A 26,292-nucleotide genomic window follows, 5' to 3' on the forward strand; every position below is an offset into this window, starting at 1 on the left:
GGGCCAACTCCTCTGCTGGTGAGCAGTGAGTGGGGAGACTCACCCCTGCAGGGGTAGGGCAGAGGTAGGGCAGGGGCAGGTGGCCATGCTGCCTGCCAGGGGATGCCACCCCCCACGTCATCTGTACATGTGACTCAAGCCCCGAGCCCGGAAGATAAGGCCCACTGGGACCCCCAGAGCGTCTCTGCCCACTGAATGTCGTCCTCTCCCAGGGCTCCTGTGTCACTTTCGTCACAACCTGGAACTGCACCCCTAGACAGCCACTCTGTCTGGCTCACCTCAAGCCCTCCACATGGGACACTGGCCACTAGCTTTCATGAACCAGGTTGAGGTCTAGCAGGCACAGGGCACAAGGCTTAAGGGGGCTTTCTTCCTCCTAGGAGGTGCGGCCGTGGGACTGAGCCCCAGCTGTGCTCCTTGCCCGGCTCTCGGGCTTCCAGCTGGTCACTTGGCCAGCTCTTACCTTCACACTCCTCAGACACTGGGTCACACTGGGACAGCTAGTGTGACTGTGCACAGAGCCGAGCTTTTGTGCAAACTGTGCCCCGTGATCCCCACAATCTCACGGCATAGACCTGTTACACAGATCTTGGTTGACTGCAGAACGGAGGCACGGTGTGTTGTCAGAAACCTGCCCAGGGACACAGCTGGGGTGGTATTTACTTAGTACCCTGGTCTGACACCCAAGGCCAAAAGCTTTTCTGTACCCCAGGGAAGCAACAGGTTTTTTGTTTGTTGGTTGGTTGGTTTTTTTTTTTTGGTTTTCGTTTGTTTGCTTTGCTTTTTTTTTGTTTGTTTGTTTCTGGAAAGTTCTATGGGATGAAGCTTTGGGGATGGGGTGCAGTACCCTCTGTCACATAGTTCTTGTAGTTGACTATCAGAGGTCAGATCAGGGTTAATCCAATGAAACCCGAGCCCACACCAGGGGCAAGAGCGCCTGCTAAAGGAAGGTTCCAGAATACTTTCCATCTCTTCCCTTTGCTCTTTTAAGACCCAGAGGGGTCATTGACCTCCAGGACTCACACAGTCAGTCACGTGCACCCATCTTCCTATACCATGAACACTGAGCAGGTTCTGTCCCAGGCCTTTGCTCACACCTGCTTTCCTGCTCACTGGCTTGTCCTCAGGGCTCCTCCCGGTATCTCTACAGAATCTTCCCCAGCACACCCGAGGCTGTCCATCATCCTCACCATCACCAGAATTTCCTGGTTCCACAACGAAGTTCCCCTGTCCCTTCCTTTGATCTCCAGGACAAGGACCTTGCCTCTGGAACCAACTCTCACCTTGGCATTTGGTGGGAGCTTGGCAAATGTTGGTGAATACACGACCCCTAAAACCTGGAAGGCAGGTTTTAGATGCACGTTTCCAGAATAACGGAACAGAGGCTGAAGGTTATGTAGCAGATCATACACAGAGCACCTAGGAAGAGGGACCCAAGCCAGCTTGGCCTCCCCCAACCCAGAACACCCAGGGATGGCTCTAGAGGAGACTCCACATGGCCCCCCTCTGCTCTGTCTCTGCCCAGGAGCAGTGTGGTGGCTGGCAGCTGTGTCCCCTGGGGCTCAGCTTCAGACTGTGGTGGCAGGATTAATCTGCCCTTGGGCTGAGCTGGCTCCAGTCCCAGTGAGGTGGTGATTGTCACGCTGATAGAATAGGGCGCCTCTCGCCATGGCAACGGGGACGTCACCGGAGAAGTATCTGAGCACAAAAGGGGGAGTTAGGAGACACCCACGGGCTTCAGAAGGAACGTGGTGTCATGGCCTCAGTCTGCTTGGGGACAGCTGCAGGGAGGCAGACTGTGATGGCCTTCCCAAGAACTGACTGTGCTCTGTTCTTCTAGCAGCAGGAGGGGAGTTAGTGGGGGGCACCAGAGCCCACAGGTGCCCAGCTCTCTCCTAGCCCCTCTGAAGTAAGCCTGGCATCAACGAAGGGACAAGAGAGGAATGGAGGCCGCTCAGGACCTGGAGGTAGGAGCCACTGAACTCACATCCCTGAATTCTTCCAGGCAGGTCATGGTGGCCTCTAAGTGTCAAAGCCTTCCTTTGTACTGCCATTCTTCTGTTTATCTGTTGCTATTGAGGCAGGGTCTCACATAGCCCAGGCTAGCCTTGAATTCATTATTCAGCCAAGGATGACCTTGAACTCCTGATCCTCCTGCATCCAAGTCCTGGGATCGAAGGAGGCAAACGCCACTGTGCCTAGCTTCCCACCTTCTTCAGTGAGTGAATCGGAGTTCTTAGTTTTCCCCAAATTGCTGGAACGTTCTCCCCACAGGGAAATGGCATGTCTCTTAGGTCATCCTGTCCCCAGATGCCCAGGCTCTGGTGTCTTTATGGATGTGCCAGTTTTGAGCACTCTGCCTCCAGTGGTGGACGGTCACACCACACAGTCTTTGAGGCTTACCCTCACGTTGGCAGACCATCCTTTTTCATAGCCGAGTAATACCCTGGCATTCCCTCATTGCTGGGCACTGGGTGACATCTACTCTTTTGACTTGGATGTATTTGTGCGAATATCTTTGTGTATGTGGTTCAAATTCATGTTTAAACACACACATATACAGACACACACACACACACACACACACACACACACACACGAGTCAAGGCTCGGCCTTGGGAATTGTTCAATAGGAGATGTCCACATTCATTTGTTTTTCTTTTTGAGACAGAGTCTCCCATTGACCTAGAGCTCATAGGTACAGTGAGGCTGACTGACCATCAAGCGGCAGGCATCCCGGATGGCAGGCAAGGGCAGTGGTCAGTTCTTCACGGCTGAAGGTTGTGACTCCCAAGGGAAGTGGCGTTTTGGTGAACCATGAAGGGCAACACTTGGCAGAGACTCCAGCGAGCCACATGCTGGGCCGAGCCTCAAGTGAAGGCACAAGCTCTAGGGGAAGAGGGTCCAGGGTACCTTGGCTCCTAGCAGATGGCACCTTCTGGAGCTGACACCACAGTGTGACTGGAAATGTGTCATCTTCCCTTCAACTTTGACCCTCCTCCTGGAGGGCGGCTCACATTCCTGGCCTCATTGCAGTGGGTTAGCACATTGACATGGCTCTCTGATGCCTGCAGTCTCCTTTGGGGTCACTCTTAGTGATGCTAGATTTCTTGACCCAGGGAGAAGAACAGCCAAGGCAGTGAAAAAGCTCACAGCAGCCATCTGGGTTCTCCAAAGATTGACTAGCCCCTGACTTAGCATAATAGTTTATTGAGTTTTGTTTTTTTTTTTTAAAGATTTATGTTTACTTTATGTGTATGAGTGTTTTGCCTGTGTGTATGTGTACCATATGCATGCAATGCCCATGAAGGCCAGAAGAGGGCACCAGATATCCTGGAACTGGAGTTAGAGACAGTCCTGAATTACCACGTTGGTGCTGGGAATGGAATCTGGATCCTCTGTAAGAGCAACAAGTACTTTTAACTGCTAAGCCATCTTGCTAGGCCCCTATTTTTTCTATTTTGTGACAGGGGCTCACTATGTCACCCAGGCTGACCTCAAACTTGGAATCCCCCTGCCTCAGCCTCCTGAGCATGGAGATCACAGGTATACATGAACACACTTTGCAACATAGCCGAGCAGTGGTGGTGCACTCCTTTAATCCCAGCACTCAGGAGGCAGAGGCAGACAGATCTCCAAGTTCAAGGCCACAAAGTGAGTTCCAGAACAGACAGGGCTACACAAAGAAACCTCGTCTCAAAAAAAACATGCAAACAAAACAAAAGCAACATGTATTATAGATTTCATTCTTCATTCTTTTTCCTGGATAAATAGTATTCTCTCTTGTGGATATACTCTTTCATTCTTTTTCATGGATGAGTAGTATTCCATATGTGTGTATTTGGTTTTTTTGGACACAGGGTTTCCCTGTGTAGCTTTGGAGCCTGTCCTGGAGCTAGCTCTTGTAGACCAGGCTGCCCTTAAACTCACAGAGATCTACCTGTCTCTCCCTTCCAAGTGCTGGGATTAAAGGCATGCACCACCGTCACCTAGCAACCAGCAGTATATGTTTAGTTATGAGCTTGATGGACCTTTGACTGTATACAGTTTTCTGTTGTGATGCTATTGTGGACATCTGTGTGGATATGGTCACAGCCCTTTTCCTGGGTGTATATCAAAGTGTGAGCCCTTGGAGTTAGAGTATATTCTACCAGATTCCAGTCATACTGTACTGCTAGGCATCATTCCTTACTCCTTTAACACTAGCATTCCTTTAACCCCAGCCACTGCCAATCACAGCCTAAGACACCTGTTACCAAGGGAGGCTGGGTGGACAGAGAGGCAACCAGAGGGCTACTCCATTTTAAAAGCCAGATCATAGGCCTGGCGCTCCACAATAGTCCTTTCTCTTTCTACCAGCTATGGTGAAACCCTAGGGCATGGTAAGGCCAGAGGCCAGCAGCAGCCTGAAGCCTCAAAGACCATGAGGAATAGAGAGCCTTTCCACCTGGTACTGCCTGCAACTCACCTGCCCCGTGGGCCAGAGACTAGTGTGATCTTAGTTTCTGAACCATGAGCATCTGGGGCTGGCAAGATGGCTCAGTGGGTAAAGGTGCTTGCTGTTAAGCCTAAGGATCTGAGCAATGCCTGGGACCCACATAGTGAAAGGAGAGAACAGATTCCTACAAATAGTCCTCAGACCTAGCTGTTCTGGGGTCAGATAACAAGGGCATCCTGGGAGTGGCAGTGGGGACTGTGGCATATTGGACAGCTCCCATCCTAATCTACAGAACTACAGTTCCCCTCCAGCAGCCCCCAACCCATCCTCTGAGACCAGAAACCCTGGCTCTCCTGGCTGCAGGTTTGGCTGTATGTAAAATGTCCTCCTGGCGAGCTATAGCCACGCATTCAAGCTGGGCTGGCAGGACCTTCCATCCATGCCCTGGATGTCACCAGCCAGTCCCTTCCATCTACTCAGGTCATCAGCCTTGGAGCAGCCACCCTAGAAGGTGGGGTGAGTGGGGATTAGGGGGGCACTGGGCAGCCTGAAAGGCAGAGAGAGTCCACTGTAGACAGGATGAGACTTGGGCTCTGGGAAGCGCAGTCTGTCTGGGGGCCGTGGGGCTGCTGGTGAGGCTTTAAGCAGAAGGTCTGAAGACTGCAAGCCTTGCCTTCCCAAAGGACCCAGATACTTGGTGACAGAGGCAAGAGGATCACAAGTTCAAGGCTCATCGGGCTATATAGAGTAAGTTCAAAGCCAAGCTGAGAAACTCAGTGAGACATTCCTACAGGAAGGGGTTAAAGAGGGGTGGGTGTGGCTCAGTGACAGAGTGTCTGCTTAGGCCTGAGAGAGAGAGAGAGAGAGAGAGAGAGAGAGAGAGAGAGAGAGAGAGAGAGAGACAGAGAGAGAGACAGAGAGACAGAGGGAGGGAAGGAGGGAGGGAGGGAGGGAGAGGGAGGGAGGGAGGGAAGGATTGATTTATGGGGAGTCTTTCCTTCAGTGGAGCCCAGAATCATTAAACTCCCAGCCACGATAATTACTGCACCCTTGCGTAAAAATATTCATCTAAAAAGCATAAAATTATAATGACTTACTTGACGGAACTGGAACAAGCAAGATGAGATGAGCAGGCAGCTAAGGAGATGGGTGCCCACCCACAGCTCCACCCCTTTGCCCACCCAGGGCTGGTTGCTCACCAGGAAGTGGCTGGGGACCACAGGAATCCCTGCCTGGCCATGGGCTAAGCAGGTAGCATCCATCTCCCACTGAGCCCCCAACCCTCACCCCAGGAAACCCAAGCCAGCCTTAGCCAGCCAGGGGCTAGGTTCTGCCTACTATGTGTCTTCAGGATGGTGACTTCCCCTCTGTTTGTTCCTTTCCTCATCTGTCACATAAGACCACTGACTCCCAGAGCTCTTCCAAAGTCTGTCTGTAGTTGCCTAGCAAAAGGGATTGCCCAGACAGCTTGGATGTGAATACACGAATGAATTCCTTTTTTCTGGGCCTGCTAGAGTGTGGACAGGCAGGGCACCTTTCTGGTATGTTCCTGCCCACCCTTCCTCTCTTCTCCAGCACAGGTCTATCCATAACCACAAGGGTTCCTTATTAAATAAGGCCCCACATTCCTGCCAGCAAGGGTGAGAGATCAACAAGGAATCACCTCTTGGGGAAGGAAGGCAGGCATTGGGCATTGCTCATCATACTTGAGAGTTTTTCAGGAATGGAGAGGTTGATCTGTGTCTCAGCAGAGAAATAGTGGAAGGGTAGGTCCAGGCTTCACACCAATGTAACCAGAGGATGCACACACTCTACACCTGTGCATATACCAACCTGTGCACACACAGAGACCTGTGCCCTGTGCACATACAGATCCATGTACACTCATAGACCTGTGCACACACTCCAGACCTGTTTACACACTCCAGACCTGCTTATACACTTCAGGCCTGTGCATATGTCCCAGACCTGCATATACACTCCAAACTGATGTACACATTCCAGACCTGTGTACATACCCAGACCTAGGCACACACTCAGGTGCACACACCAACCTATGAACGTACAAAGACCTGTGTACACACTGATTCATGTATACTCATAGACTTGTGCAAAAATACTCCAGACCTGTGTACACACACTCCAGATCCATGCATACACAGAGACCTGTCCATATTCCCAAACTTATGCACACAGACCCATGACCTATAAACATACACAGACCTGTGTACATAGCCAGACCCATATGTGCACCTGAGTCTGTATACACACTTATACCATATACTCCCCAGAGCCTGGGGACACACCCAGGCCTATGCATAGCCTTCCCTTTATGCATGGAAACCGAGGCCCAGTATGAAAGGGATTAAGAACAAAGTCCCCAACTTGCAGCCTACAGGCCTGTCCTTCAGGAAAGGCCACTGCTCCACAGATGGCTATACGGTTAACTGCAGTAACAGCACCAGCAAAAGCTAAAAGGACAAGAGCATTTCTTTGCAGCCGGTGCCCAGTGGCTGGGTGTGAGGAAGACATCCCGTTACCAGGGCCACCAGACCCTCCAGGGGCTGCTGGGGTTTTCAGTTCTGTCTTGCAGACTCTAGAAATATGCTCCTGGGAAAACAAACCCCAAATGGCTGGAGAGGCCAATCCCCTCAAGTTGCTCTTTGACCTCCACATGCATTTATGTGCATTACAATAAGCCAGTAATATCATAAAGAATAAAAAATACTAATTTAAAAACATATGAGCAGGATTGGGGGTGGGAAAGGGGTGGAGGGCGTACACAGTTACCAAACCCTGCACACATTTCCTATCTATTTTTGTTCCCTTCAATATTCAAAGTCTGGCATAGGACCGTGTGGCTGGCTTGTGGTCACCTCTGCTTAAGAGGGTGGCCCGTTGATTGGCAGTCCTTTGGGGAGATGGGCACTGAGGCAAGCTCCCCTGTGAAGGCTGCATCGATATGCTCAGGCTCAGGGTGGCAAGAGCGAGGGAAATGAGGGGGTGGCCCCATTCACAGGAGACTGGGGATTGTGTGCAGACTTCCAAGAGCTTCTGGGAGTGGTAGGAGCTCGGTGGGCTGTAACTCACATGTAACCATGCTCCAGGCCCACAAGACAAGACACAGCCTTACCTGGGAGCTTGCTGGCCTCAAGGCCTTTTGCAGAAGTTAATTCTGTTTCAGTTTGTGTCTGGAGGCACCTTACTGGAGGTTTCTGCTTGCTGTTCCTAATGAGGTGTGATCAGGGGGTCCATGGGACTGGAGGACGAATAAAAAAACGGTGCTGTCCACAAGCAATGGCTGGAGTATCTATTACCTGGTGCACTGGGCCAAGCTGGGATTTGAACCTAAGCCTGAAGCCTGCTTCAGGCTGTGGCAGTGTATAGCTGGCCACCTGCCGGTCAAAAGTTCCCAGGCAAAGCAAAAAAGCTGGCGGGAAGCATTGGGAGGCAGCTACATCTAGATGAGCTGTGAGAGTAATCAAGTCATGTGAAGGAACCATTGTTCCCTCACTCCAGGAAGAGAAAGAGACCAGAGCCTCCTCACTCTCCAGGAAACCGGGAGAGTCAGGGAGAGGCCCTCATCAGCGTTCCTTTAATCCCAGCACTAGGGAGGCAGAGGCAGGCAGATCTCTGAGTTGGAGTCCAGCCTGCTCTACAGAGCGAGTTCTAGGACAGCTAGGGCTTCACAGAGAAGCCCTGTCTCAAAACAAACAAACAAAATCCAAAGGGGGGAAAAAAAGAAAGAAGGAAAGGAAGGAAGGAAGGAAGGAAGAAATCCCACTGGGCCCATACCCTAATCCCAGGAGACCATCTCTAGATTTGGGGAAATCTTACCCAGTGAATGACCTCCTTCTGGGACAGTGGCTTTTGAAGTTGAAGCCACACACTGTGGCCTCCAGCCAGTTGAGGGTCTCTCTGGTAGCTAGCACTACCCCCACCCCCGCCCCCCACTGAGATGTGCGGACAGGGAAACCCCAGCCCCAGCAAACATGGACCAGGAACTGGTTGACTGAGGCCGGTCAGACCAGCTAGCCCCTTCCGGGTGTCCACTGCCAGCTCTCTGGAGGCTCATACTGACCCCCCAGCTCAGCTGCTGACATGGTAAGAAAGGAGAAGTCTCTGCACACCACCCAGCGTGGGAGCCACACAGATAACCTTCCATCCTGCCATGCTCCATGGCTAGCGATGCCCAGGAACAGTGTAGCCCACACACTGCAGGAATCTTATCCCCTCAAGGCAAGGCCTGGAGAAGAGGTGATGTCTTATGAATGACTAGAGGGAGGAGTGATCCCTATCACTTCTGAAGGTGTGATGAAATACACCATTGGGAACTCAGTAGTGACCACAGTCAGCCTTCTAACACCAATACGAATCCCCCCACTCCTACCTCCCCACCCCATCCCTGCTAGTTCTGTAGACAGCTCTGCCATTGTCTACTTGACCCTCTGTGTGCTCAGCCCTATAGACTCTTGCCTTTTCTCTCCCTACAAAGCAGCCGCTTTCAAAGCTCCTAATGCTATGACCCTTTAAGGCAGTTCCTCATGTGACCCGCAACCACAAAATTATTTTTTGTTGCTCCTTCATAACTGTACCTTTGCTACTGTTATTAATCCTAATATAAGTATCTGTGTTTTCTGATGGCATTAGGCAACCCCTGTGAAAGGGTCATGATCCATATGTGTGCCCCAAGACCTGGATGTCCACATGAAATCCTTATGACACTTTGCACACACTCAGACATGCGGACACACATGTGTTCTCATGATCCATGCTCTCAGTTATAAACAGAAAACCACATCAATGGAACTTCATGAATCTGGACACTTCTGTCCCCTTCTGTCCCTGGCTGGTCTTCCATTCACATCTCCATGTGTCTGTGCAGACACATGTAGACATCCTCAGGTCCTCCCTGCCCACCTCCGTGAGTCCTGGGATGACACTGGTGCTCTCCGATGTGGATGACCTTGATGCCCTGGACACCCCATCACTTGCTAATACATGCCAGCTGGCCGGGCATGGGTCCAACTGCAGACCCCACACAGGGAGCCAGCAGCCACAGATTTCAGTGGAACTTGAGAGATCCATCTCACCCTGGAGCCCCTGCCTGGCCCAGCTGAGCTGAAGACATCAGAATGGTCTGGACTGGTGGGTATGGCTGGCAGCCCACTCCTGAGTAGCCACATGGCCAGCCTTCTGCAGCTCTCCCCGATCCCTCCCCCTCCCCCTCCCTCTTTCCTCCTTCCCCTCCTCTTCCTTTTCCTCTCCTCACCTCCACTCATCATTCCCACAGAGCTAGGCTGCTTCAAGCTTGCAGAGTACATTCCGGAGCCGGGTGTTGCATGGCAGGCAAACTAGGCCTGGCAGGAGAGGGCTGCTCCTCCTCGAGGTACAAGTCATGGCCAGTTGGGCTGGGTCCTAGACAGGACCACCTCTCCTCATACTGTAGCCCGTGTGTTCTGAAACATTCTGGGCTTTGGGGGGACAGGTTGTCTGTCCATTGAACCATTCACTCAGTAAACAGCCACTGCTGGATGTCTGAGGTGCAGCAGGAAATGTAAAAAGTAAGTATGCTAGACACTGCATTCCAAGCTCCAGGGTGATGGCAACATCCATCACGTAGATGCTGACCGACCATCTCCTACATGCCAGATACATTTCTGGCTGCTAGAGAGAGAACAGAGAAGGAAAACCACCATGTTCTAAGCCCCTCCTGTGTGCTGGACACCAAACCCATGGTGAGGCCTTCCCAGCGAGCTACTCCCAGGTCAGGGTTGTGGTAAAGAGTGACCCAAGACAGGTGGTCGGAAGTAAAACGAAGAGTGGAAGGCGCAGGAGATCTCATTGTGTGGTCCTCTCGGAGCGGCAACCAGGGAGGACCTCACCAAGTGACGACACAGAAGCAAGGCCTGGATGGAGTGAGGAACCTGACGAGGAAGAACGTTCCAGCAAAGGACAAACCCAGGGCCCAGCTGGGCTGAGGTAGAAGAGCTGGGTAGGGATGAACGTTGTGCAGCTCCTGAGGGAGCTAGGAAGAGGGGCCCGGTGGCCAGGAGCAGCAAGTTACCTCCCAATGACAATGGCTCCCACGTGGAGGTGGCTCGGGTTGTGAACAGAGCTGTGGGAGCTCTCCCAGTAGGGGAAGGGACCCAGCCCATCTGTCCGTACTTGGCTTGGTGTCCGGCCAGGGAGCTCTGGGTGGTCCCTTAGCCTCACTCTGGTTCTGTCGCTAGCATCCTGATGGCGGCGAGGAGGGGGTGGCAGGGGCTGTGGCCTCTTATTTAGGTGTGAGCTCTGAGGAGGCTGCGTCCCTGGTTGACCCCTGTGCTGCAGCCTGAAGCTGTCAACCTCAGTTAACCACCCCCACACAAATGACATTTATTTATTCCCTCGCCTGGGATCGTGGCGAGAATTAATTATTTAGCACGGAAGGAAGCATTTGAGGGGGAAAGTCCTGGGGAGGCTCTGACTTCATGGGGGGTGCCTGCAGCTCAGATGGCTGTGATAGTGAGCCCAGGGTCCCCACACTCCTGGGGTGGGGGCTGGGTGGGAAGGAAGAGGCAGTGAGAGGGACCTTAGTGCTCTCTGGGGTCTTTTTCCGTGGCTGTGCTCTGGTCTAGGTGAGGAAGGTACCTTGTAGTTCACAGCATGCCCTCTTCTCATGAGTCCCCAAGATTTAGAGGCAGGACCATCAGAGCGAAGGCAAATTAGATTGAGGTTCAGAGAAGCCCAAGTCTGCAGGCGCAGCCTGGATGCAAGGGTCAGTGTTGGTGGCAACTGTGTGTATCTGTGTGCACAAGCATGCATAGATGTATGCATGTGTTTGTACTTGCACACGTACCTGTATGCTTACCTGTGTCTATGACCCTGTGTGAGCACAGCTCTGCATCCTCCCTTTGAGAGAGACAAGCCCCAAATCAATGGCTTTGGAACCTACAGAACCCACAACACAAGCTACAGGACAGAACAGAACAAGGGGGACCAGAGGCCAGTGAGACCCCAGGCCAATTGGACCTGAGGTCAGCAGGGACCTGAGGTCAGTGAGACCCAAGGCCTATGGAAACTTGAGTCAGTCAAGATCCAAGGCCGACCTCTGAACTTAAGCCTTGTCAGGATTCTCGCTGGGTGTGGCCTGAGCCATCTGGAGAACGAAACCGAGTTGTGTGTGTAGGGGGAAGTTGGACTTGATTATGTGAAATCAATGTCCACCATTGGACTAGGAGGAGGCAAGAGCGATGAGTCCAGCGGAACATAGTTCCCAGGCGTAGGCCGCTTGTGTTCCCTTTGTCACAGAGAACAGGATTGTGGGGATGCTCAAGCCCCTTGCCTACACTGGAACCAGGAGACCCAGCAGAGTTGGCCATCCAGTAGCCTCTGGGATTTCAGCTTCCTCCTGCCTCTTAGGGACTTGATTTACCTACATGGTCAATACGATGCCTGCATTCGGTAGATGCCCAATAAATGTCCACTCAGAAAAAAAAAAAACTGACTGTTATTCAAGGGCCTCTGTAAAACAAGATAGAATAGGGTTGGGAAGCAGATAGATGCCCTGCTTAGGCTGGTTACCTAACCTCCTCTGCCTCAATTTCCCTACCTATGACACAGATCAAGGAAGTAGAACCACATTGTGGGGATTCAAGGGCCAGCTCTGGCACATAGCAGATGGTCCAGCCTGGGCTACCACAGGTCCCAAGGTTAGACAGAGGCCTAGACAACACACAGTCTCTCAACACCATCCTCGACAACCGTACCAGACCATCTCATTGTTACCACACAGGTAATAAACATCCCAAAAGAGGCTCAGAGGTTAAGAGCACTGGCTGCTCTTGCAGGGGACTGGAGTTCAATTCTCAGCACCCACATGGTGGCTCACAATTGTCTGTAACTCCAGTTTCAGGGGATCCTATGCCCTCTTCTGGCCTCCTTTGTTACCAGGCAAGCACATGGTACACATACATACATGCAAGTAAAGCATGCGTGTGGTGCATACATACATATATACATGTAGGCAAAACACCCACATGCCTTAAAATGTACGTACATATTTTAACATTCTCCAAGAAATGAAGTCCCATGCCCAAGGCCACCAGCTAGAAGGTGGTATGGCTGACTGAGGTGCACACCCAGAAGGGACAAAGGACCCAGGAAAGAGGGCCAGCTTGTGTGCTAACCTGCTGGGGCAACTCTGAATGCCTTGGCACGGTGCCACCTGGATTTTAATAGCCCACTGTTTGCCTGGGGCCAGCAAGCATTCCCAGCTGTGAGGCAGGAGGCTGCCGTGGGCATGAAGCCCAGCCACCGTGGCGGCTCTCACAGGGAACCGGGTGGAGCTGTAGCTCCGTGGGCAGCTGGCACACACACTGGAGATCGCTGTCATGGTGACAGGGCTAGGCTCGCTCCCTATGCGTGGGCCACATCCTTCCTCTCTGGGGACTGCAAGGCCAGGACTCTGGAGACGCCTCTCCCTGTTCCCTGTTCCAGAGGTCATCTGGGGGTCTCCACAGATCCCTGGCCAAGCACAAGCTAGCAGGTCAAAAAACTGGCTCAGGGCCCTGACCCCTTGCCTAACCACAGACACCAACTGGTGTGTGAGACACTCAACTGGCAGAGTATCAGACTCTGAATTCTCACGCAGGTCCATGGCAGAGGTGGAAAGGGTATGTCCCAGGAAGCTAAATAGCTTGTCCAGCATCATGAAAGTGGGATTGGGCAGGGGGTTATAAGACTTGTCTCCCAGAGCTGTGGGACCCCAGGCAACTTACTCAACCCTTCTGGGCTTTAATTCTGCATCTGCATTGAGCAAGTGGGCTAATGACAGCCTTGGAGCCTTGGAAGGGCTACCCTCGATGTCTCAGCCAAAAGGGACAGGAAATCAATTCCTACCTCCAAGAACTGATGACTAGTGTATGTGTGCAAACCTTCTGCAAGTGAGGGTGTCTACAGAGTGACACAGGCCCTTGCCTGGCCCCACAGGAGAAGGCCCTAATACAAACCGTGGGGACATGCCCAAGGGTAGGGACGGAGAAGAAACGCAACAGAGACATGGGGGCCCTGCAGGCAAAACCACAGCCTCAGTATGATTTGGTGGGCACTGGCCTGAGCCGCACACCCTGCATTCCCTCTGCCTGAGGCTTGAGGTCCACCCCACACTCAGCCCCTCCCAGCCGCCGAGTGGCATCTCCCAGCTAGCTTGCTGGATGTGAGAGCAAAGGAATTCCAGCAGGGCTGAAGGGAGGTGTGGAAGGAGGTGACATCTAGGCACGAGAGGGACAGGAGAGAGATGCAGAGCACGGCTCTTCCCAAGCTGACCTGCTTTGGAGTTCACAACCCACCTACCCAACCGGTGCACTTGACCTTGTTTCTGCACATGGCGTCCCCGGAGACTGAGGAAGAGAAGCTGATCTCCCAGGCATCGTGCCCTTGAGGTAGCTGGGGTGTGGGGTGATGAGCAGAGGGCCCACGGCACAAGGAGGAGATTGTATTAGCAAGTGAGAAAAACAAAAACAAAAGACAAAACACAATTCAAGCAACTTTATTTTTAACAATTATTTAATGTATTTGTTTTGTATGTGTGTATACAAGTTGTAGATGTCAGTTTTCCTCCCGCTCTTTGGGTCCTGGGAATCAAACTCAGGTCATCAGTCTTGGTGGCAAGCACCTTTACCTGCTGAGCAATCTTGTCAGCCCATCAAACATCTTCATTCCTAAACTGGCAGTGGTGGCACATGCCTCTAATCCTAGCACTCAGAAGGCAGAGGCAGGTGGGTTAGTTTGAGGGCAGCCTGGTCTACAAAAAGAGTTCCAGGACAGCTAGGGCTGTTACACAGAGAAACTTTGTCTCAAAAAACCCCCCCCCAAAAAAATGTTTTTTCCTTCCTACAATAAGAAGCATGCAGACAGGGGACAGGTGGTGGTGGCACACACTTTTAATCCCAGCATTTGGGAGGCAGAGGCAGGTGGATCTCTATGCCTTTAAGGCCTGCCTGGTCTACAGGGTAAATTCCAGGACAGGCTCCAAGACCACAAGGGAAGAGCTAGGGGCTTAGCTGAGCAGTTGGTTTAGGACCTGGGTCTTTCATCTGGTTAACTCATTGCAACAGGAGAAAGCATAGCCTAATATAGGATAGCCATTTCCTCAAATTTCTTCATTATTATCATTATCATTATATTATTTCTGGACCCTGGGGTTCAAACCCATTTAGGTTAGGCAGGCTGGCCAGGAGACTCAGCTATCATTCTCTCCTTTCCAGTGCTAAGATCACAGGTACATGCATCACGCCTAGCTTTTTATGTGGGGTCTAAGGATTGAACTCAGGTCTTTATGCTAGTGTGACAGGTAATTTGCCCTCTGACCTCTTTACCCCAGTCCTGTTTCTCTTTTTAAAAAAAGTGTTTGTTATTTTTTGTGTATATGTGTGCTTGTATGAGTTTGTGTACTATGTGTGTGCAGTACCCACAGAGGCCAGAAGAGGGCATCAGATCCTCTGCAACTGGAGTCACAGGTAGCTGTGAGCAGCTGCGTGGGTGCTAGGAATTAGACCTGAGTCCTCTGCAAGAGCAGCCAGTGCTCTTAACCACTGAACCATCTCTCCAGCCCCTACTTCTCTTTAAGGGCAAATTAAACATCCCAAAATGTCCCCTAGGGAAGCCCTTCTCATTGACTAGAGTTGGGTCACATGAAGGGGAATGGGTACCTTTAATTCGCTGAGACCAAGGCTCAGTAAGCTACAGTTTGCTGGCTAAATCTGGTCCCTACAGTTTGCTGGCTAAATCTGGGCCCTGACCTGTTTTTGTTAATAAAGATTTATTGCTGGGTGGTGGTGGCAGTTCATGCCTTTAATCTCAGCACACAGGAGGCAGAGGCAGGTGAATCTCTGAGTTTGAGGCCAGCCTGGTCTACAGAGTGAGTTCCAGGACAGCCAGGGCTGTTACACAGAAAAACTCTTGGAAAAACAAATGAATACAGAATTAAGAGTAAAGATTTATAGGTACATAATCACTTCCTTTTTACATACAATCATTGGCTGTTTTCAGGTCAAAGGCAGAGCTATAGTGTCACAGAGATCGTGGCCTGCCTAGCCCACTTCTTCAGCTAATCTGGCTGACCACTAACCAGACCTGGACGGTACTGAATCTTGTATCCAGAGGGACTGGGAATAGTGTGAGCCAGGACAATGGATGAGGGCAGGGCTGGACCATCAGAAGGTGGTCCCTTAAACCTTCACTGCTGGTGGAGGAGAGCAGGGGTACAGCCTGATTACACCTGCAGAGGTTCCTGACCTGTGTGCAGTGAGACACCTACCTCCCCCAGCCTCACTCGGATGTGAGCATGTGTGCCATGGGCTTGTGGGGTAGAGTGCCACATGCTGGGGGAGCAGAATCTAGAGTGGTCCAAATGAACGGGGCGGTGGTGGCCCCCACCTTTGATCCCAGCACTCAGGAGGCACAGGCAGGCGGAGCTCTGTGAGTTGGAGGCCAGCCTGGACTAAAGAGTGAGTTCCAGGACAGGCTCCAAAGGTACACAGAGCAATCCTGTCTCAAAAAACAGACAGACAGAAGTGGCAAGAAGACATGCTGGTTGCTCAGGGACCCTTTGGCTGGTGTCTTCATCAGTCCACTCTTCTTGTCCGCAGTGGCTTCTTTCATCTCTCTCCCTTCTCATGGGGACACCAGGCACCGGCGGCCAGTGGTTACCTAACTCCCAAGTGGCTGGACTACCATTGGACTAACTTGTTTCTCTACTGCCTGCCCTCAGGGCCTGGGACCTGAAGATTGTAGATGGTCAATAAACCTCCCCATCCCTACCCATCTGAGGGCAAGGCCAGCCTCTGAGGCCAGCTTTACCCTGCTGTGGAATTTTCCAGGTGAAGCTGTTCCCTGGGGCCTCATACCTTGCTTGCTTCTCTAGAAGCCCCTAAAATGGCCAGTCAGCACAGAGCTGGGAAGGAAGCAGGCTGCTCTGCCTGCCCCTCTGTGTCCCTTAACAGGCTCGGCCTTCACCAGGCAGCCATGGCACTGGGCTGCCCACCTGAACTCACCTCCGACTGCATGGGGCCCCCAGGGAGTCACAGGTTGTGGCTTCCCAGCTTCCTAGCTGTTAACTATGCAAACAGAATAGAACTCATTTTCTCTTTCCTCCTTGTTAAAAAATGTGTCACAAAACACACATGAGCAGCTGTGGAAAATCCCAGAAAATCACAAAGGTCCTGTCCCCACCTCCCCCTGCAGTGGTGACAGCCACAGCCAACAAGGCATAATCCTAGGGACAGCCTATATGCCTCCAAGACACACACTCTCTCTCTCTCTCTCTCTCTCTCTCTCTCTCTCTCTCACACACACACACACACACACACACACACACACACACACACACACACACAACACCTGTGCCCATTACACAGAGTAACAAACTGAGGCTGCTAGAGGACCACAGCTAGCTAACCTATACCACAGGCAGCCTTAGGTGGGGGAAATGTCTGAAATTGCTGTCTCAGCTGTTTTTGAGACAGGCTCTCACTACATAGCTCTGGCTAGCCTGGAATTCAATATGTAGACCAGGCTGGCCTCCCACTCGTAGAGATCCATTTGTTTCTGCTGGGACTAAAGGCATGAGTCACCATTCCTGGGTCTGTTTTGTTTCTTTTCTGTTCCCCTCACTTTCTTCATATTGCTCCTCTGGCCAACTTTCCTTTGGGTCATTCTTTGAACCAGGTGGATATGACCACTTTGGTCGTTTTAAAGTCTTTGCTGCTTGTTCTGGCCGAAGCCCTGAGCACCCATCGGGTCAGGGCAGACCATTCCTAATCTTAAGTTCTCTGGGGAAAGTTCCTTGCCTGTCTGTGTGTCTGTGTGTGGTATCCGGAGCAAACCTAGGAAAGCTGGCCACATCTGGTTCGGGGCAGTGAGGGCTCCGGTTCTCTGACAATCCACAGACACAGGGATAAAGCCTACACTGTGTGATAAAGTCCACAGTGCCCCAGCCCTGGAGTCCAGAAAATTCCAGCTCCAAAGTCCCCTAGGAACGACATGGTGTGTCCGGTCTGATTCACACACAAAGGCTGTGAACATGAGGCCTTCGTAGCCCAGTGGCTCCTCCTTGAGCTACCGGATGGAAATTCACAGCACAGCCCTCAGTACCCACAGTCTGCCTGCACGTCCAGTGCCAGTCCCACCCATAGCCTGAGCCTGTCCAGCGTGAATCAGGGGACAGCCTTGTCTCTTCATCAGCAGAGGTTTGCTTGGCTGGGCACCACGAGGTCCTGCTGTCACAAAGTCAACATGAACCAAGCCATGTGTTTCTCGTGAGAACAGGGACCTTGCTCTGAGTGTCCCCATCAGCAGAGCAGCCTCTGCCCCCTTAAAGGGACCCACAGCTCCCTGAACTGCTGAGGGGAGCCACCTGTTGTGGGTGGAATTTCCCCCTGTCAGGGGCCTCAGGATGGCTGTCCCACCTGGATCCTGCACCAGGAGGCACAAGAGCTACCACAGAGGGTTGAGCCACCCCCTGGGGACCTGAGGTGTCTCCCGAGTCCATCAGAGCCAGGGCAATGTGACTTTGGTCAGTTCCAGCACAGGTGACTGGATGGAGGCACAGACTGTGGCTTACCCAGGTCCAGCTGGCAGATGGCCTTGTGCTGTGCCCGTGTGGTTCCACATTAGTCAATCCAGTGAGGAGGCGGGGGGGGGGGGGGGTTGCTGGTCAGATTGCCGCAGGCAACAGACTGATTCAGTAACTTCTCCAAGGTCATGCAGTGTTTAAAAGCCTCGGGTCACACACTCCATTACTGAGGGAAGTCAGGGCAGGAATCTGGAGACAGAGGCAATGCAGAAGACACCGAGGTATGCTGCTTACAGGTGCTCTATTTCCTGACCAGCTCTCTAGCTCCTGACTTGTTCATTATCCCAGGACCACCTGCCCAGAGGAAGCACCACCCACAGTGGGCTGGGCCTTTTTGCATCAATTACTAATTAAGAAAATGCACCATAGCTAGGAGGCAGAGGCAGGTGGATCTCTGTGATTTTGAGGCCAGCCTGGTCTACAGAGTGAGTTCCTGGACAGCCAGGGCTGGTACACAGAGAAACCAGAGAGGCAGAGACAGAGAGAGAATGCACCAAAGACTTGCCCACAGACCAGTCCAGTGGGGACATTTTTCTCAATTGAGATTTCCTCTTCCCAATGCACCCTAGCTTGTATCAAGCTGATATAAAACTAGCCAGCACACATGGCTAGGAAACATCCAGTCTGAGATTTGAACCCAGGAAGCCCACAGTTCTACAGCAATGATGAAAACAGCAAGGGGGAGGGTCTTTTCTTTTTCCTTTCTTTTTGGTTTGAGACAGGGTTTGTCTACATAGCAGGCTGGCCTCAAACTCAAAGAGATCCACCTACCTCTGCTTCCCAGGTGCAGGCACTGAAGATGCGCACCACCAAGCCCAGCTGGGCCTTGGCTTCTTTTGGGAGGTACACAATAGCACACAGGGCAATCAACCTAGTCCAAGATGGCCACACCCCCAAGCAGAGACTGGGCTCCTGTCAATCATATGACTCAATAATTCCCCAGTAGCTGTCAACAGTGACCAATGTTTCCTATTTCCTGAGTCTGGAAATTAGGAAGGGACTTGGTGGCAGTCCCATACAGGGCCTCTCAAGAGGTCACTCACAGTGGAGAGCAGAGGCAGCTGCCCCAACGCCCCCAGGATTAATCAGGTCTCCTGTTCCCAGGTCAAAAGCATCTCAGCGTCTGACCCCACCCCATTTCATTTGAATAACTCCCTATTGTTACAAGATGGCTTCCATATCCCAGGCAGGAGGCCCAGACCAAGCAAAGAGATCTGTGCTAACTTCTCCCCTCCCCCTTCAAAAGGACATCCTCTTTATCTTCCTGGCTGGAGCAGTGCCACAGGGCAGCCCCCACTTACAGAGGCTGGACAAGGAGCTTAAGCAAGGTGCTGTGTGGTGTTGAACAGAAATAGGGGTTTAGGGACTCAGGGGAGGGTATGTATGTGTGCTGGGATCACTGTGGTCCAGATACATCAACCCTCTCTTTTGTTAGTTTGTTTATGTGTGTGCCTCTGCTTGAGTTTCTGTGTCTGTGAGTGTAGTGTCCTCAGAGGCCAGAAGAGGGCAACAGATCCCCATGCAGCTGGAGACACAGATGGCAGTGAGCTGAGTGGATGCTGGGAATTGAATCCAGGTCCTGTACAAAGAGCAGCCAGTGCTCCTAATTGCCGAGCCATCTCTCCAGGTCCAAGGAATTCCCACTTGAGCTGGTGGTTCCTTTAATTGAGCAAGTCCAAGGTCCCTGGGCAGCTTGTGTCAGAGCCTACTGCTCTTCCTACTAGACACACACCTGGTACTAGGATCAGAACCCAAGTCCTCACATATCCTAGGCAAGTGCTTTACCAAATGAACTACATTGCCAGCCCTCCTTTTTAAAACTTTATTTTAATATTTTATGTGTATGAGACCTGTATGCCTTACGTTTCTATATCAATTACGAGTATTGCCCACAGGAGCCAGAAGAGGGTGTCAGATCCCCTGGAACTGGAGTTACACACAATTGTGAGCTGCCATGTGGATACCAGGAATGGAACCCAGGTCCTCTGGAAGAGCACAAAGTGCTCTTAACTACAGAGCCATCTCTGCCACCCCACTTTTTATTTTGACGCAAATCTCACTACATTGCCCAGGCTGATCTTGAACTTATTCTGTAGTTCTTGCAGACCTCGAAATTGAGATCCTCCTGCCTCAGGGTTGAGTAGCTCTTGTCAAGGAAACACTGCTACCATCTTCATGAGATCAGCTATGCCTACTGTGAGAGTCCATTACCACCTGGCTGTTGATCTCTTTCCTAGAAGGATCAGGCTTGGAGGACCACTGGCCCTTCCCCCGAGGTTCCCTCTGTTCCTCTCAGGTATTGCGTGCAATTCTGCTCTGATTGCCGGTGTCTCCATACAGGCTGGGGAGGGGAGGTTGACCATGGAGACGCCATGCAGATATGGAGAAGTCATTGCTCAAGCTGGGTGCGGACTTTACACTGCGGCTGGCTTTAGAGTCTCCCACACTCCTGTCAGTAACCCCTTACCCGTGCTCCACAGGGAAGGAAGCCCAATAAGCTCATCTGCTTCCCCAGGGTGGCTGTGGTAGAACCAGGCTTTGTCATTGGGGCCTTCCGAGGGTTGGGTAGACAGGTACATCTCCTCAGTGAAGGAATTTTATCAACACAAGCTGGCACCTCCCAGGCCAGCTGGACCCTGCAATTCTGACTAGTTGATACTGAGGCGGTTGCTCCTGCGCCATGCTACCCTGTGGGCTGCTGGCATGCAGCCACTCCAAAGGAGAGATAAGCAGGGGACAGGAAGTGGCCTTTACAGGATGAGAGGCCCTAGCAGCTCACAGGGAATCCCCAGAGAGGACAGACGGTGAGGAAATTGCTCACTCAGCAATATTTTTTTTTCTTTTTTCTTTCTTTCTTTCTTTCTTTTTTTTTTTTTTTTTTTTTTTTTTTTTTTTTTTTGAGATAGGATTTCTCTGAGTAGTCCTGGCTGTTGTGGAACTCACTCTGTACACCAGGCTGACCTTAAACTCTCAGAAATCTGTCCATCTCTGCCTTCCAAGTGCTGGAATTAAAGGTGTGTGCCACCTTGCCTAGCTACTCATTGACTATTTGGCATGACCTCATCCACTGTAGGGAACCCCTGGGAGATGAGCAGAGGTCTGTCTGCCTGGCTGTTCAGGAAGCTGAGGCAGGAGGATCCCAGATTCCAAGCCAGGCTGGGGGCTGGGGACTGCAACTGAGAGGCCAGATCAAGGATTCTAGTCTTTGTCACAATGACCCTGCCAGCCAGCAGAGCCAGAGGACCCAGGGATACATAGTTATCTTTCTCTGTCCCGTCTGTGGTCCCCAGCAGAGCACTAGGGGACCCACACCTGTGGTGCAGCTCACAGGGGTCCCCCAGACTGCAGAGTAGAAAAGGATGACAGGTGACTTCGGAGATGCAGGGTTATAACCTCCCACACAGACAGCATTGTGACCCTGTACCAAACGCAGCAAGCTGGCTAACCCACAGCCACCTCATTCTGTCAATGGTCCCTGGGGACTCCCTGTTCTGCTGGACCCTGTATGTACTGTCTCAAGCAACCACTGGCATGCTGGTGACAGGCAGACCCTGTCACAGGCCAGGTGTGCTGGTGACAGGCAGACCCTGTCACAGGCCAGGTGTGCTGATGACAGGCAGACCCTGTCACAGGCCAGGTGTGCTGGTGACAGGCAGACCCCATTACAGGCCAGGTGTGCTGGTGACAGGCAGACCCTGTCACAGGCCAGGTGTGCTGGGGACATGTAGACCCTGTCACAGGCCAGGTGTGCTGGGGACATGTAGACCCTGTCACAGGCCAGGTGTGCTGAGGACAGGCAGACCCTGTCACTTGCTGACTCTACAGATCTTATGTGTCACTCACAAGCTACAACCTCACCTTTTGTTGAACTTCAATAAGGGAGAGTGGGGGGGAGGGAATGGCAGCTGATAAGAGCACTGGCTGCTCTTACAAAGAACCTGGTTCAATTCCCAGCACCTACTTGACAGCTCACAGCTATCTATAACTCCAGTCCCCGGGAACCTGATGCCCTTTTTGGGCCTCTACAGGAATCAGGCTGGCATGTGGTATACATACATACTACATACGTGCAGGCAAACACTCGAACACATAAAATAAAAATGTAGCTTAAAAAAATGTTTACATGTGGGTGAACCAGTGGGAAATCCCAGCTGTTACAGATCCATGTCCCTAAGCTAAGTGACAGCCTGGGAAATGGAGGAGATGATCTGGCTGGGATGAGTCCCCACCCACCTTGGCTGTCCCACAAGGCTCAAGCGTGTTTTCACATAGGCCACTGACGGCTCTCACTACCAGGAATCACCTCTTTCCCGGCTCAGTGGCTCATGATGAAAAGGGACAGACCATGTGGCACTGGTGGGGATAAACACCCTCCTTCCTCACCAGATTTAAACAGCTTTCTGGAATTATTGCTTTGGACAAGATTAATAAAAGCAAGCTATTGCTGGAGCAGCCTGTGAGCAAATACAGGGACCGGGCTCCAGGGGCTGATTCCCTCTAGGGACAAACCTATCCTAGACGTCGTGGCCAGGGCTGTGGGCCAAGTGTGGACCAGAGGGCACAAATGGGCCGGGTGGGGACAAGTGATGGACACCTGGCAAACTTGGATGCCCTGTGTTCCCATCACTTCAGCCTTCCCTCATCTCAGCCTCCAAACATCCCACGAAAGTCTTACCAGGCTAGAGCTCATTTGTCTCCTTCACCCCCTCAGCCTTTTCTTTTTCTTCCTTCCTTTCTTTTTGTTTGTTTCTTTGGGTGGTTTTTTTTGTTTGTTTGTTTATTTTGTTTTGTTTTTGTTCTTGACTTTTGAGATAGTCACAGATAGCAAAAGTGGCTTTCTCCCTTGGCTCCCTCCCTGAACTGTGTGTGTGAAGGTCAGAAGACAAGTTTGTAGAGTTGGTTTTCTCTACCCCTTTCTGTGGACTCTAGGAATTGAACTCAGGTCACTGGGTTTGCTCAGCAGTGCCATTACCCATTAAGCCATTTCAGGGACCCCCCTTCTACCCTCCTTTTGTTTTTGGTTTGTTTTGTTTTGTTTTTGAAACAGAGTCTCACTGTGTAGTCCTAGCTGTCCTGGAACTTGCTATGTAGACCAGGCCTGTCTTGAACTCACAGAGATCCGCCTGCCTTTGCTTCTTGACAGCTGGGATTAAAGGCGTGCGCCACCACCGCCCAGTCTACACTCTTATGAGGCAGGGTTGTGTCTCGTCCCGGTACTGGGATTCCAGGTGTGCATTTGCCAGCCCTTTTCCACATGGGTTCTGGGGGTTGAACTCAGGCCCATCAAGGTGAGTCCTCTACCAGCTGAGCCACCTCCTCAAGCCGATGAGTCTTCTGGGCTCGGCTTCATAGGTATGGCAATACCATTACCACCAGGCTTAATTTTAAAAGTAGCAAACAACACAGGCTTATTCCTGGTTTCCCTGGCTTCTCAGTCAGGGTAGGGGTGGGGGCAGCAGGGTTTGAGGAAGGAGGTCACTCTAGCCCTCGGGAATGGCCATACGTGGTCAGTCCTAACAGAGCCATTTCCTATGGGGACTGGTGCATCCTCCAAGCCAGACAATAGGAAACCGGACTCTGTTGACCCCAGCAGATCTTGTCTGACATTCTTCGGGTGGTCACAAATGCTGGAACCCAGGAGTCCTTCTCGGGGACACTGGAGCCCCCACGCTATACTCTGACTGGCCATGGCGGGGAACCATCTCTACCACCCATCCTAGGGCTCAGTTCTCAGCCTAGCTCAATGCTGACCTCTACAAAAGAGCAGAGAGGTCCCTGGGAATCCCTCTATTGCTGAGGGATGTCAGGGCAAGGCCACATGTTACAGAGCGATGGCATTTGCAGCCACGGAGTGACCTAAGCAGGGAGGGGTAACCCCCTCAGCTACCAGTGTCCCTTGGCTGGCCCCAGGGTGAGCTTTGACTGAGTCTCTCTGTCTTCTGCCTGGCCTTAGGCCATCCATTTACCAACTCTCATTTGTGGCTTGGAAGTTTCTCACAGGGACCACCCAATTCACCATCAAAGGTCAAATTAATTTGTATAGGAGCTCCTCCTTCAGCCAGGCTGGGTTTACTGGGATATCCAAGCGCTACTTGGAGCTGAACCAGGACGTGACTTCCTCCTATAACCCCAGTCCCAGCCTGGCCCTGTAGACTCAATAAGAACTTTCTCCATCATTTAGCACTCAATTGATGCATACTTCACCCCCAAAAGGGGCTTATCTGGAGTACCAGGGTGAACCTGGGCTCTGGGTGGTCCCCTATTCTCCCAGCGCTCAAAACCCACAGGCCCCTCTGCCCCGTTCTCTCCAGAGACAGCGGGAAAGAGCTGTATTAATACACTGAAACCTAATCAAATCTGGGTAATTTCACTAGTAACCTTTTCATAATTTCATCAGTGTTAAAGGACCACAACGGCAGCAAATTAAAGCAACAGGCACATATTTAGCTGCCCAAGAGGAAGATGGAGGTTGCAGTTTATTAACCAATTTGAATTAATTTGATTCTGAACCATTGTTAAATATATATCACAACTCAGCAGCCAATCGAACAGCTCCTATACAGTGGGGATCAGGGAGGACTAGGGAGCCAGGGCTCCCTGTCTACAGAGAACTGCTCATTCTGAGGTCCCGGGCTAGGCCTTCCCAATTGGAGGGGTTGGGGTTTGTTTCCAGATCTATCCCCAGCCAAAAGCTCACTTTCTCGGTATTGGAAAATAGCAAGGAATGGCTCGCTTCAGGTATCGCTGGATGCAGGTGGTCCCGGTCCATGAGAGCCTGCCAGTTTTGAATGTGTCCTGTTCTATTTTGTTCCTTCTGTGCAGAGTTGGATTCCAAACAGGGTCTTCCTGATGGGGGAGGATGAGGGGTGGACACGACCACTGTCATATGGTGTATTCTGTAATCTCCGTATTGTGAAAAAGAAGCCAGCATATACATGCTATTACTAGCTTAGTGTGTATACATTGCTAATGGCTGCTAATGACCCCAGAGTAACACAAGGTCGAAAATGGGCAGACACTGGCTAAATAGCACGACTCAAGAAGTTCCTGAAGCCAAACGGACGCAGTCTGAGAGAAGAGAGCAAGGGATGGTAGCAAGAGAGGAAGAGACCTTGCAGTCCCAGCACATGACTGGCCACTGGCCACTGGGCAGGGCTGAATTCCAAGTAAGAGCTAGGGGCTAGAGAGATGGCTGCTCTTCCAGAGGCCGGGAGATTTGACTCCCAGCACCCACGTGGTGGCTCACATTGTCTGTGACTCCAGTCCCAGGGGATTGATTCATTCAATGCCCTCTTTTTGGCCTCCTTGGGCACCAGGGACATACATGGGACACATACATGAATACAGACAGGACACCCATATACATTAAAAAAAAAGAAAAGATATTTGATTTCTGCTCCTGCTCACTGGGGGCTTCTGTGAGTGGCAAGTGGATCTCTCTCTTCCCACTGCAGGCAGCAAACAGCAGCTGCTCCTCTCCTATTGTAGCTCAGCTTTCATTGCTGACTGACCTCAGGTCAAGTGGTACCTAACGGCCAGCTTCCCTGGGCTGGTCCTTGAACTCCCACGCTCTGATCAGAGCAGGTGGGTGGAGAGACAGAGGGAGGAGGAGAGGGAGTGGAGGGATTGTCTTCAGCATAGGTCAAGAGACTGCGAGCCTCAAGCTGGAGCTCCGATGGCAGCAGGGCCGATGTGGCCCACAGCTAGAGACACAGGGACATGCTGGGTCAGGTAGACTGTGTGAGCATCCCTTCTCCTCCCAGTGCCTGGAACAGCTGCCATCACCATCCAGATGCCTGCAGCCCACTGGGTACTCAGTGTCTCACTGCGACACCTGCTTCTGGGCGGGCGGGGGGGGGGGGGAGAGGGGGAGGGGACGGGGGGGGGTAGGCAGTCTGAATGTTGGCCTGCTCCCACCCAAACCTTCTTTCAGAATGAGTGGGCGAGCAAGGGCGAGCAAGGGAGTGGGGTCTCCTGTTTTCCTCGTTAAAGGCTGTTTTTGTGCAGCGTGCACTGCATGTAGGGACAGCCGAAGACCCCTCCAGGGTGCCCTGGGCTGCGGGACACTGGGAGGGACCTCAGTGGATCCTGCCACAGTCCCTGAGACCTCTGCCTGGCCACTGGCCTGACCTGACCCGTCCTACACATCCGCATCAGCCAGAGTCCTATGCGCTGCCCCTCAGGGACTCAGTATTGTCACCTCCCCTTGCTGTGTGATCTCAGTCTAGCTGCTACC

The sequence above is a fragment of the Phodopus roborovskii genome, unplaced genomic scaffold (assembly GCF_943737965.1).
Source record: "Phodopus roborovskii unplaced genomic scaffold, PHOROB, whole genome shotgun sequence".
Taxonomy (NCBI): Eukaryota; Metazoa; Chordata; class Mammalia; order Rodentia; family Cricetidae; genus Phodopus; species Phodopus roborovskii.